The sequence below is a fragment of the Phalacrocorax carbo genome, chromosome 4 (genome assembly GCF_963921805.1).
Source record: "Phalacrocorax carbo chromosome 4, bPhaCar2.1, whole genome shotgun sequence".
In the NCBI taxonomy this organism is placed as follows: Eukaryota; Metazoa; Chordata; class Aves; order Suliformes; family Phalacrocoracidae; genus Phalacrocorax; species Phalacrocorax carbo.
Window position 1 is genome coordinate 48,076,889 of NC_087516.1, and position 13,444 is coordinate 48,090,332.

At 39.7% G+C, this 13,444-nt stretch overlaps 2 long non-coding RNA genes across 2 annotated transcripts in view; one reads left to right on the forward strand and one right to left on the reverse strand.

Annotated features, from left to right (window-relative positions):
* LOC135313091 (uncharacterized) overlaps positions 1-12,517 on the forward strand; it is a 160,463-nt gene extending 147,946 nt beyond the window's left edge. Inside the window, exon 7 of the long non-coding RNA XR_010372682.1 lies at positions 9,926-12,517. This is a non-coding gene — a long non-coding RNA (uncharacterized LOC135313091). The remainder of the gene's footprint in view (positions 1-9,925) is intronic.
* A 44-nt stretch (positions 12,518-12,561) lies between these two features.
* Positions 12,562-13,340, reverse strand: LOC135313090 (uncharacterized). Its single transcript, XR_010372681.1, has 2 exons — positions 13,165-13,340; positions 12,562-12,865 (listed from the first exon to the last, which is right to left on the reverse strand). It is a non-coding gene; the product is annotated as an uncharacterized LOC135313090 (long non-coding RNA).
* Between the last annotated feature and the right edge of the window lie 104 nt (positions 13,341-13,444).

The following is a 13,444-nucleotide window of genomic DNA, read 5'->3' on the forward strand; positions in this document are numbered from 1 at the left end:
GGATTAAAGCAAAATGCGTAAGGATGGATCACAGCCGAGGAAGCGGAATATGCAGTTTCCTGTATCTGGAGTAAATAGAGGAATTTATGTCTGGAAGGAGAAACATTTTTGTTTCTCCTGTTCATATGCAATCTTGCATTGCAGTTCGGTTTGTGGTCTCATTAAAATAAAATCCCTTTATAGGAAAAGTTTCAAATAGATTTGAAAAAGAAACACCGATTTTTGTGTCCTGAGTTTTCAGTCCTGTCTGGGGTCTCTGCCTTCTGTTTGCTGGAGAGCTGTTGAAATTCAGCTATGCACTTTTAACATTGAAATAGTAAAGTTAACTTCCCGAGGCAGCAGAAAATTAATGGGAAATGTGCCTAAATCACAGTGGTTTTAATAATAATTTTAAGGACTAAACTTGCCCTTTTTTTCTGTGGGTGGTCAGCAAGACGTGTCCTGCTCTCCTAAACCCTGCATCATGGCTTCCTCCACTCTTAGTATGGACTCTGTGTAAATAGCAACATTCAAGAGACTGGTGAGGAGGTGTAGGGCAAGATTCACTCCACAGACCATTAGACGAAGAATCCACTGAGCTACACACAGTTATAGGGTCAGAAAACTTTCTGAGGAAATACCACTGCATGCTTGCCATGTTCTTTTGGTGCTATTGGTAACCGAGACAGGATGTTGAAGTAGATGGACCTTTGATATAATCTGATATTCATACAATTTTATTACCTCAACTGCACTAAATGACACAGACAGCGGTAAGGAGGATGCAACTAGTGAAATGCTAGAATTTACAAGAGTACCTGTATCACAGCTGAAGTCTGATGTCCCTTACCTTGCACATGAGCCCACTGTAAAGACCAAAACTGAAAATCAGCCCAAGATCCAATATTCAGTTTTGCCGGTATAAATAGATTGGAATTAAACACAACTCATATTGTTAAAGATATAGAACAAGCAGTTCTATTTCTCACACCCTAAATCCACAAAAATAGGTTTTTTGCCTGTAAGGATGTTTTTAAAGACTGATGTGTTTATTCCTTCCAAGCCTACTATGTATTTCTTGAGAAGGACATTCTGGAGAGACATATGGGTTATAAATACACAGCATGGCAATTATCTTGTGTGACAGGTGGACAGAAAGTCAATTACCAAAAATGTTTGCCTTTAAGAGTTAAGAAGGGGGTTTTGTGTGTGTTTCATTACTGGAAGAGCTGTAAAGGGTGTTGAGGGATTTGATTTTCAAAACAAAATGCAAGTTAAAAACTTGTCATGAATTTGGAAAGGCAGCAGCATCTAGTCGGATGCCTTTGATTAATTCTATGAAGGCAAGACCTCTTTAACCTCTCCCTGAAGTTCAGTTCCCAGAAGAAAATAAAAGCCTTATGGCAAAATCCTCATAAGAATAAGAACTTGGGAAGGATATGGCTGGCTGAAAGACCTAAAACCCTGCATGGAAGAACAAGGCACCAGTGGAAAGAGTTGACTGTGAAGGCAAATACTCTGTTCTTAGGTTCACATGAGCTCAGTAATACGCTAGACATCCTGTGCTGTAGGAGCAGATGCCTAAACTTGCCAAAAGGCAGCGAGACAACACATTTCTGGACTTTGCCCATTAGTAGGAACAGTCTTATTATTTAATATTATTTAATACAGGTAGAGTTCCTGTGCATCAGCTGTACCTTGTCTTCCGAAAGGAATTGCAGTTCTCACCCGCAATCCCTATTTGAAACAGAAAACATTGAAGCAATTATGACTTGCATAAATGTGTTTTCTCTGTGGACCACAGCCAACCACCAGTAATGTGATAGTCAGCAGAGAGGATGTACCTGTCAGTATCTTCCTTTATTACAGATTATTTGAAAAACTGATGAAAAGATCCCTCTGTTTTAAGTGTTCACCACTTCCAAAGCTTCAACTTCCTAAGACAGCCTTTGCTAAATCTCACAGAAAAATGACAAAACACTGTTCAGTGCTTAGAGGTTTCCTCCAGTAACTGGGATTGCTGCTTTCTGGGAATAACTTTGAAAACACTCTGTTGTCACGCTTAATGAACAAAGGAATGTTTGCTTAGACCCTGGGTATGTTTTTATAGCAGTTGTATAATACTAAGTGGTCCCTTTCACATGCAGGACCAAGGTTTTACAGCTCAGTTCCTTTCTTAATCTGATTACAGTCTCTAACCTAGAAAATAAAAGTATTATACTTTATTCAAAGACTTCATCCCAGATGCTGGCAGAATGTTTACCTAGGCATGTGCCATGAAATTAAGGATAGCAAAATCCACATAATTTAAACTCGATTCTCCTCAGCCTATGGCAGCATTTATGTCTGCCAAAAACTTTAATCTTAGAAGTGTGTATATTCCATCGGTCCTCCTTAATAAGCTGTATATTTCATCATTGTCTCAATATAACTTTAGAGACTGCAGGCATCACAAGAACCTTTAGCACATCATTATGTCTTTTCCCACTCAGCTAAAAGAAAGGAGGAGGCATCTGGATATCTGAAACTTGGTTTCTAAGTACAAATATCTACCCTTCAAAAACACACTCTACCATTGCAAGTCTTTTTAAGTAAGTGAGAGTTACACAGTAATAAAGGGTATAAGAGAAAAATTAAATTAAAAGGGATTGAAGTACTACATCTGAGTTGAAAACACTTGGATGATTCCCCACGGAACATATTATGTTTTCTGTCCCATGTGAAAGGAAACCAAAGCTAATTATAGAACATAGCACTGGGCAAGCAAATAAATCAAGCTTTGCACTGCCGAATTCTCACATCTGCAAATTAACAACTATGGGTCTGTTAGTGTAGACTCTCTGTTGCAACAAAACAATACCAAGTGTAAGTATAATAGCTTATCTTAGGATAGGAAGATGTAATCCAAAAGGAAATGCCCACTTTACAAGAATTCATAGCCATGGGCTAAATCACTACACGTAGAGGTGTGCATTAGAAGCAAAGCATTAGCTCAGTATATAACGCTGCAAAAGCCCGCTCACAGTAACTGTGTAGAACTTGCATATACAGCATATGGCTTCAGCACTGGAAATATAATCTCAAATACTGAAGCCAACATATTATCATATCCTGTATATTACACCTGCAGTATGATGTGCATTCAGTAATTTGTGCATATAGGGCTCAAACAAAAAATAACGTATAAGTACATACATATTAAGTGTGTGCATGTGTGAATGAGAAACAGACAGAAGGAAAAACATGCAAATAGTCTTCCAAACAGAAACTTCTCCACAAGATAACACTAAAATATCATGTAACTGTAACTCTGAAAAAAAAGCTAATACACCCATTGCAAGAACCTGTAGCATAGATATGGTGCAGCCACCTCCATATGCACAAGCCATGTTGGCTAGCAGACTGTCTGAACATTTGAACGGAAAGATTACAGCAATCACATTGGCCACCAGCTTGCATGGTTCATCCACTCTGAAAAATCGGTATCAAACTACTTTTTTTTCTGTTTGCCAGCAGCAAGCATTTTCAGGCAGAAATGGAAAAACACTTCAACATCAGAAAACATCCACACCTGTGTGGAGACCATTTTTGAGGCTAAGTACTGTACTATGCAGTACATATTTTAATGTTCTTTGCAGAATTCTGCTGTAAGGCTCATTTTCCCTAATTTAAAAGACAGGTGATATTTACTTGCTGCTAATTCACTTGGTTGATTGTAAGAAACATTCATTAACAGCAACATCACACTTTGAACATGTAAAATCCTCCATAATGTCACCAGCACTGTTATTACAGGGAGGGAAAGGCACAACCTGAAAAAAAAAATTGGGGCCAGTTACTTTTTTTCTCCTCACTTTGAAGAACTGGATCTCACATATAATTTTAACTCTCTCTGTTTTGTCCTTTAGCTTTGTTTCTGCCTACTTGGCTGTTATCTCTCAAGAGTCAGTAGGGTGGCATCATAACCTTGAGGGATAATTCTTATTACAAGACACTGCAGGATTACTCCAGCTTTATTCAAACTAATGCATTTAGCCCGACCCAAAGGAACAAAACACAACCGCCCCACCCTGCCACTCACAATCATACTCAGGTGCTTCAATTTACCTGTCTAACTACCTTTCCGGATTTTTTTCTACATGTTGCATTTGACTGCAACACAGGATAGCTTTCTCTAGCCAGCTAGCTCCTAGTACAGCAGAGGTCAGCTGCGACATACATACGCAGAGTTATCAACAGGATTCATTCAACACGTAGAGAAGTCTCTGCGGTCCTGATTTCATCAGTCTTTTTATCCATATTAGGCAAAATTAAAGCTGGCTAAGATAGCTAGCAGCGGAGGTGCTGAATTGTGTAAGGCCACCATTTGCCTCAGGAGCACAACTTTGCTGTGCTAAATTCAGACCTCGCTACAGCCATTCAGTAGACACCACTAAGCCACAGATAAAAGACGGGAACTCAGTACCTGAGGAGCGTGTTCTCACTGTGATAATACAGCAGTAACAAATTAGAAAAACCCTCAGCATTGCCCAAGCTCTGCCCCTTCACAGATCCTTATAGTCCTGCTGCTAAAACCAGTAGTGCAGCATTAGGCCACAAACAAACACTTTAAATATCTCTAATGCATGGATTAGCATACATGAAAGCCACTGCCTTTTATTGCACTGAATCCAGTTTGCTTAAGCATGTATAATGGATGTTGTATTGCTGGAGATTTTCCTCTCTTTTTCAACGAGCTAGATGCTGACTGGATTGTATGAAAGAGGGAAAAAAACAGGACTTTTGTAAGGGCCTTCTTTCAGCAGCTGGCCACACAAATTAGAACAAGATGTTAGAAGGAAATAGATTGGTTTTGGCAGATCCCCACTGATTTCCAAGGATCCCTTCATGATTTTGGAGAGAAAATGAGAAACAAAAAGGAAGTAGATAGTACCAGAGATAAATCCCACTAGATCTGTAATAGGTACTTGTGTGTAGTATGCCATCAGCATCTGTCAGTGCTGTCACTGCTTAAAAGGCAATGTGAAGTGAACTGTGCTTCTTATTAGCGGTGCCTGCCCTAGATGATTTGGAAATACAGTTGGCATGTTTTATTTTAACTATGAGGCAAATAACTGTGTTTGGAAAAAAAAAAACAAACAGAAGAAGAGAAAAAGAGGCAACAATCATGTCTAAGAAAAACACTGCACAATGCATTTTACAATTTACTGCAACACAAATGGGTCTTACATCATTAGCAAAAAGGATTTTTATGAAACATTTCAACTTTGAAACATTGCATTAAAAAATCAGCATGTGATCACTACCTCATCTTGATCTGCTTTCCATTATACTTCTACAGGAAAAAAAAAGTTCTGATACAAGACAAAATGCAGTTCCCAGCTGTATTTTGTCATGAAACAGCTTTCATTGCCCACTGCTCTACTATCAGGAAAAGATTCTCAGCAGTTGGGTAAATACATTCTGCTTTGTTGATGCCGCCTGTTAATTTTGCATTTAAAGGTTGCCAATGTTATAGAACTATAAAGCTTCAGAAAATACCATTGGTGGGAAGCGCAGTTGCTATACTATGGATAATTCATAGGCAACAGATTAAAAGGATCATGCTGGTTCCCCTATGAAGTATTCCAGAATCTGTTTTCAACAGAGAGAGCCCAATGATTAAGTAGAATGGTCGGCAGTCAGGTGGTTAGATAGATAGTGTAGTATAAATATATGTGTATGTATATATGGGCTTACTGCCCGGCTGCAAGTAGTTTTTAAACCATTTGTTTTAAATAATAAGTTTTAACCTCAGGAAAGAGTAGCTTCAGCATCAGCCATTGTCCCCTTATAGGTAAAAGTATTGAAACTAAAAAAAAAAAAATTAAAATTGGTGATGATGGTTCATGTTGCAAATGGTCTTCCAGACACAGTTTTAAAATACCATTTTCAAATCTTATTCTTTCTTTGTAATGCTTCAGTGTGTTGGGTTTGTACCTAGAAAGGTTTGCATGCACCTCAGACATTTAGAACATTTCTTTATGGCATAAGGTATCGCTGGCAAGAGATACCAGCATTACTGCTGACTGAATTTTCTTCAGAAATGGAACGCCGCAGCTGTCAGCAAGATCCCACAGTACTGAAGCTAAATAGCTCTTCTTCCCACTTCCCCAAACAGCCTGGGTGGACCCATGTAACTCAAAAGGCAGTTTACATCAGCCAATCTCAATCTACGCATGCATGAAAATGTACTTAGAGGAGGCATCATCCCTTTCCTGAAGAGTACACAGTCAAAAACACTGACACAAAGAGCTCAGTTATCCCCTTCCACCCCTGTGCTGTCTCCTCCCCACCATCTGCGGCCCAGCTCCCTTCTGCACTAAGATGCTGCTTCTCTCTCCCTTATTCCCTCCTGTGCTCCACAAGAGCTCCTCTTGAGAGAGGTTTGGCACTCAGACCCTCTCCCACTCTCCATGTGTTTCTGGCATGCCCATTACCTTGCATTCAGGATTTTCCTCTGACAAAACAGGCTGAAAAGCCCTGGCACAGAGAACCAGTCTTAGGGCAGCTTTTGATAATCCCCTGAACCGACATCTAATCAATTTGAAAAAGAAATAGTAAATGAAAAGAAAGATCACTTGAAGCCCAGACTTGGGCTGATGACATTTGCTGTTAAACCGAAGCACAGTAATCTTAGCAGCTGCAAAATTTCAAACCAGTTACAGGGGCTATAAACTAAGTCATAAGACGGAAGGAAGGAAACATGGAGAACAAGAAAAGATGAACTGTTAAGCTTCTTTTCAAAAACGGAGTTTGATTTAATGTTCCAGATTACTAACTTGGATTATTTGATTCCAAGTTTTGGCATTAATCAACGCTTTCCCTTAACGAGTCTGAATGAAATGTTCTTTCCACAGTCCTTGTAGAGATGACATAAAAGCACACAACAATATCAATAATAGGGAAAGTTCATATAATCCTTAATCCACAAGAAAAATAAACATAAAGTAGCATGGTCTCCATAGGAACTACATAAAATCTGGAGCTTGTATTTTGTGGGTCTCTCTGGTGTTACCATTGTAGAGCTCAGCCTGAGTCCCCTGGCATGACCAGTGGACACATGTTGGCTGGCCTACAAAAGGGAAAAGGGTATGCAAGTGTCTTCCCTTAAAATGGCTCTCTCTTAAAGGTGCAGTTGAGCACAGTGCATCTGAAGCTAAGGAAACCAGGGCTCCAATCTGCAACATATTCAGTGATCTATCCATTTATATGCTAAATACAAAATAGGAAATGCCCAACCAGATGCTACAGTCATCTGTATATTTCTTCAGGAGCAGGTCTGATGTTGTAGCTTTCTCTACTATTATCATAAATACATACCTTGTCTATGGTGCATGCAGAAAAAATGCCATTCAACAGCTCTTTTACTAAAAAAAGCTACAGCAAAGGGTGGCTGTCAGCAAGTGCTTAAACCTTCTGTGGAACACTGAAATACCATGGGTGTTCTTCAGATCCTCCTGCTTCTTGTGCAGCACTGCCTCTGGTAAGTACAAGCTCTCAGGGTGTCTGAATTTCTTCACTGACCAAGGGCATAAGTTAGTGAAAAACAAAGATGTTAGAAATCCTCCAAAGTTACAACATTATAGAATTTTTGCATGCCTTTGGGTCACTAGCACAGCTCCTGAGTCTTATCTCTACGTACGGGAAATGGGAATAATAAGTCCCTGTCTCAGCAGTGTAGCAGGGAAAACTGATAACTCCCTTGAAGACTAGGAAGTCATCAGGTATTGTAGGTTCTTATAGGTATACCGATAGACAAACCAATACTTTCAAAAGATGTAAAAAATATTATCTTATATGGTCAATTATAAATTCAAAAAGATTAAGCAATACAGTCAGTGTGCTCCCAGTGGGCCTTAGTTTTGCTACACTTACTCAAGTAAAGTAATCACATCTTTACTTGCTGAAGCTACTTGCACCATAAAGCTCTATCTTCATTAGGGTAACAGTAGCAAAATCAGAGCTGGCAGCTCTATTTTCCTTTAAATCTTCTTGCCCTACTGTAACTAGAATAGCACTGAAAATTAAAAGGAGACAAGGGAGGAATATAGACGTAAAGAGCAGGAGCAGACATTATTATTGTCAGTGAGAATTAGCCAGTCAATCTTTCTGACCACAAAGAAATTTAATTTCGCCTTTTACTGCATCCATTTTCTCTGATTAATTTTAATGATCTCAGACTTCTTGTCCCTTGGGGCTGGAAGGCTGCAGGACATTGTCCAAGTCTTTAACCCAAGGTCCTGTGTCTGCCTCTCTGCTGATCCTGCAGGTGGAAGCAGCTGGTGTCCTGACACTTCTCAAACACGCAGGTGATAATCTGACAAGCGTCCTTCCTCTCGCTGTGAAATATGCCATAACATTAAAGGCCTGAGTTACTCCTCGGCACTAAACAGCTGTTGGCTTTTCCTGACAGCGTTAATACTATATTAGACATAGCGATGTTTCAACAGGGAGAGATGTTTAATTAAATTGCAGGTCTGCAAGGTTTCTATCAAAGGTGTTTATTCTACCAGAGCTCACATCTGCAAGACTTTAAAAGAAGAATTTATCTATATACAAAAGATACTAGTAGCTTGAGTCATCTGCACACAAAAAACTCCACTTGATGTGAAAAGGTTTGCATTTTCTGACTCCCCTTACAGGAAGTCAAATCTGCTAACACCAACACATACAAGCTTTGTCTGTTTGAAAAGTTCATTGTCTGTTACTATGACCAAGCACAACACTGAGGCAGCTGTGTCTCATTCCTGTGTGTTCCAGTGCTTTTACTTAAACTCATATTGAGTACTATTAACAAAAAAAGACAGCTTAGAAAATAAAGCTTAAAATAACTTTAAAAAAGAAAGCAGCTCTTTTTTTTTTCCTTTTCTTTTTCTTTTTCTGTTTTGGATATTCACCTCCATCTGCTGCTTCTAAGTCAGGAATAAATTAACCAGTCAAGAATACATGTATCCTTCATGAACTGCTACATAAATTGTGATAAACTTATTCATCTTGATCAGCCCCTTCTTTTGCCCCAGTTTTGTAGTCTGTTCCTTCAACATCTATGTTTACTCCTGTATATATTAAATCTATCAAATTCAAGTTCCCTGGTAATATGCCTGAGAGCAAGAATCTACTCAGTGAAGCTTGCATACCGCCCCATCCTGACAGCATCTTCTTTAACTGCTTACGCATCACCATCAAGATGTAAAAGTGAGAGGGTGAACTCGATGACAACATGGATCTCTACCTGATTTCCATGACACCATGTTTTATGGATTTTACTACATTCAATGCATTATCACAAACTTAGCTGCTCTCTTCTGGAAACAGGGAAGGAAAACACTGAATATAGTTCCAATAAAATGAGAAATATTTTGTTTTCCTATCATTAGACTTTCTACAGGAATGAATGATGAAGAAAAGGTCAAGCTACATTTTAAGCTGATGTTTCAATCCGGCAGCACTTCTTCCTTGTTGTCCAGATGTGATTAAAACCATAGCTATTTATTTTGTAATCTACTGGAATATAACCCCTTTATGTAGTGGGGACCAAGCTGCTGAATAATGAGTTTCTTTTAAGAAAAATAAAGAGAAGAAATGTGTATTTTTAACGTGGAGAAAGGGCTTGCCATGTACGTAAAGTTAATAAATATTTAAATCCAGTCACTTAATTAAAGACTGTATCACAGTACAAATGCAAAAGGAAAGGGGGGAAAGATACATTAGCATCCTTGGTTTTGGTATTTCCTTAGTCTTATCCCCTTAGCTGCTCAAACTGAGCATTAGTTTAGCCATTGTTTTTTGTTTAGGGAAAAAAAATCAGTCAAGAAATATACCTAAACCTACCTTTGCAGAAGTGACTGAGAGGTACAAGAAGATATTTTTAGAAGGACCAATGCAAGTCCTTCACCGCTTGCAGGAGCAGCTGTGGAATAATCCAGGGGTACCGGTAGAGGACTGCCAACATGAATTACGTTAATTAAGGTGAGTTGTCAAATCCTTCCCAGTGAGACTGGCAATGTCGTGGTTTGAACAGATTGTTCTCTGAGGACGAATGACATTTACTCAAAATAATATAGGTGAGGAGAACAAAAGGCTGAAGTACCACTGCATTTCTCTACAGTGGTGAGTGGCTGTTTTTGCAGTTACTCCAGAGTGATTTTAAGCTGGTTCAGGCACCTTTGGGCCCCTGAGTGGCTGAGGTGGGACAGCACGCATCGTGGGCTACAAACTCACCAAGGAACCCACCCAGTTTTTTCTGCGCTTAGACTGTGCTGACTGCTTTCCCAACACAGTGATGCTGGTCTCGCCATCTGAGATAGCAAAGCTCAAACCCAGCTCAGACGTGTCTATACTTGATGACGTGCAGTGGAGGCGTGCGACTTCCCTGGCACATCTAACCCTAAAGGCATAAGGTTGATTATATTTCTGGTTTTATTTCCTGACAAGGAAAATAAGAACATTACATTTCAGCAGAACAGGCATAGCCCTGCAAAATATGGCACATCGTAAGAGATTATTTCATATGAACTGGGAGGAAAATGTCAGAAGATTAATTTTTAATGTTTGTGTTTAAAAATGTCTGGGAGAGTGATCCACAGGTAGAAGACCTCATTGTTTAAAACTGAAGAAGCTGCTTGGACCGTTGACTATGTTACTCTGCCTAACCAATCTGTATGCAAAATCCAAGAGCCAGATGCTCTCCTGGCTAGACGTGTAATTCCCATCAGTGCCAAGGACAGGAACAGTCATTTATGAGCTGAGACCCTTGCAACCAACACCAAAAATCACTTTCTACAGGAATATGCATCAGCTTGGGTATTTTGCCATGCCATTAAGTCTCCTTTCAAATACAGCTTTCGACTTTGAGAAGGAATACCGAAGCAAGCAGAACACCATTTCTCACCAGTAAGGGGGTTTATGTATTTTAAGATGACTTACAGTATACGATGGTAGAAGTTTCAATCTGTGTGTCAATTGTTCAGAGGAAATCCTGAATCCAATCTTACAAACTCTAGCCACATGTATAAAATAAACCACTTCTGGAAGCTGTCTATATGCATATGAGCTAGCCATGCGAAAAACTCATCATACCCAACTGCTTTCTGAATGTAACATCCTTCTTGCAGGTTGGAATTACACTGCGTCATGATGCTTGTTTTAAAAAGCTTTTTTAAAAGCTTCTGGGCACGGCAGAGATTAACGTGTGTTTGCGCAGCAGAATTAAATGTTACATCTAAATTTATTTTAGCCAAATTAGTATAATTGCTGGGTTTATCTAGAGTATTTTTCTCAATGCTCCATGTATACTTGAGAGACAAAGAGCAACTTCATAGTGAAACGTACATTTCCTTGTCCAGTTCACACTTGTGATATATTCTGCAGCTATTAATTAAAAAGCAGGTATTAATGCTTATTTTCATGCCATAAAATCTTCTGGTTTTTGTTCTCAATAAGCCTCCATATTCTTTTTTTGTTAAGCCAGACTCTTAAAAAACTTTATACTCAGAGCCCTACACTCATATTTAGGAATAAATTCCATTCACCTCAGTGGGCCCCGATGGGACTTTTGCCTGAGGTAAGACTAGAATATGCAATATTTTGTTTTGACAAAAACATCTTCACACATTTTGAGTTCTTCAGTGCTGACAGTATTGATTTTTTCCCCACATCTTACCAACTCAGTGCATTGAATATTTAATAATACAGGTAATAGAGGGCCCCATTGTCTGACTCATGTAGATAACAGAATAATTGAAACCAAATCTTTGTCCTTCTATATAGTGAATGTAAGGTTGGAAAATTGATCGAAATGAATACAACATCTTTCAGAAAATCCCATACACATCAGCAGTAATGTAAAAGAAGCTAGAATAAAGTGGACATTTAAAAAATAATATTTTAAATTTTAAAATATTTTGCTGCCACCTTCTGGAATTTAATAAAATGGGCATCTCAAATGTTTGTAACACGGACATAATTTAGCCTTCAACAGGAACTGCAAATGCTATTACAGAGAAAGAATACATATGTTTTGTCTTTATTACTTTTTAAATTCTAAACAAGTATGTCCAATTTCACATTCCCACAGAGAGATGGAACAGCACAGATTCAAATTCAATGCTTTTATATGTGAATACAATAGAAAAAAAATATTGCGCATCAAGCATAACTCTCAACAAATGGCACGAATAATCAGCAGATTAAGCATTATTTGGTCATAAAGAAACATATGCAAGAGAAGCAAGAGGCTGCTCACAGATGATACATAAATATCAATAATCAATCATAATTAATTGTTAGTTTAAACCCAAGGTTACTTGTTAGAACGCAGGGCCTCTTTCCCCCAGGTGTGTTGTGGCCTTTGTGTAACCGCACTGCTTTTAAAATATAACTCTACATAAATAAACAAGAGGCAAACAAGTCCTAAGGCTTTGGGCTCTGTCCTATTCTCTCCCTATTTCTGTCAGAAAGATTTTCTTCTGCTCAACATGTTAAAAAGTAATGCATTTTGGGGAATATTAATATATGCAAATATATCGCCAGTACAGAGAGTATGTCAGAAGTTCTTTATTATCACTAAGACAACGGAAGAACTAATCCTATTTTAGAAAAGGAGCGATCACAAGCATTTAAACTGGAGGAAGAAGACAGTTGCCTGTATGTGGCCCTGAAGTCAACAGGTTTTTTCCGATGCACAAGATCAACGTTCCCAAGAGCATCCTGGGGTTTGGTCGCCTCCATCACTGCTCGTACAGTGGGCAGATGATCTCTAGGCCAGCCAGCTCAGCAGGGACGGCTTGGCAAGGTGCCTGGTCAGCTGGGGGTTGGTGCTTGCCAGGCGTGTTGCACAACTGCCCTTTGGGGAAATAAGGAGTATTAGGAGATGTAAGCACCAGGTGATTTACTTTTATGCCGCTGCCATTCCTTCATCTCTAAAATTTCATTCAGATTAATGCACAGGTGCTGCGAGATTTATTTTTCTACAGAGCACTGAAAGGAGTTTGCTCCTTGTGGAAAGCGTTCTCCACATCAGCACTTAAATCCTAAGTGGGAAGTTTTGGACAATTACCTGACCATAAGAGTGGGGTTGATGAACCTGTGTCACCCCTGCCTCCTACTCCAACGGCACGTCCTGAGTGGCATGCACGTACATACCTCTTGTGGTAACCCCTATGCGGGTTAGACCTAGGATACGGGCATAAATAATAAATCCCGTTGACTTCAGCCGGCTTCTGGAGAGCCCGGGCGCAGTCTGACTGTGGGCCAGGTGAGGAGGTTGCTCAGCGTGGACAGAAGGCCCCGATTTTGACGCGCGGACCCGCCTGCCCACTGCCGCACCCGACGCCTGTGCGTGGCCTTACGGAAAACTCACGGTCAGAGCGCAACGCCCGCCGGCGCCCGCCGGCCCGCAGCCGCGGCCTGAAGGCGGAGCCGC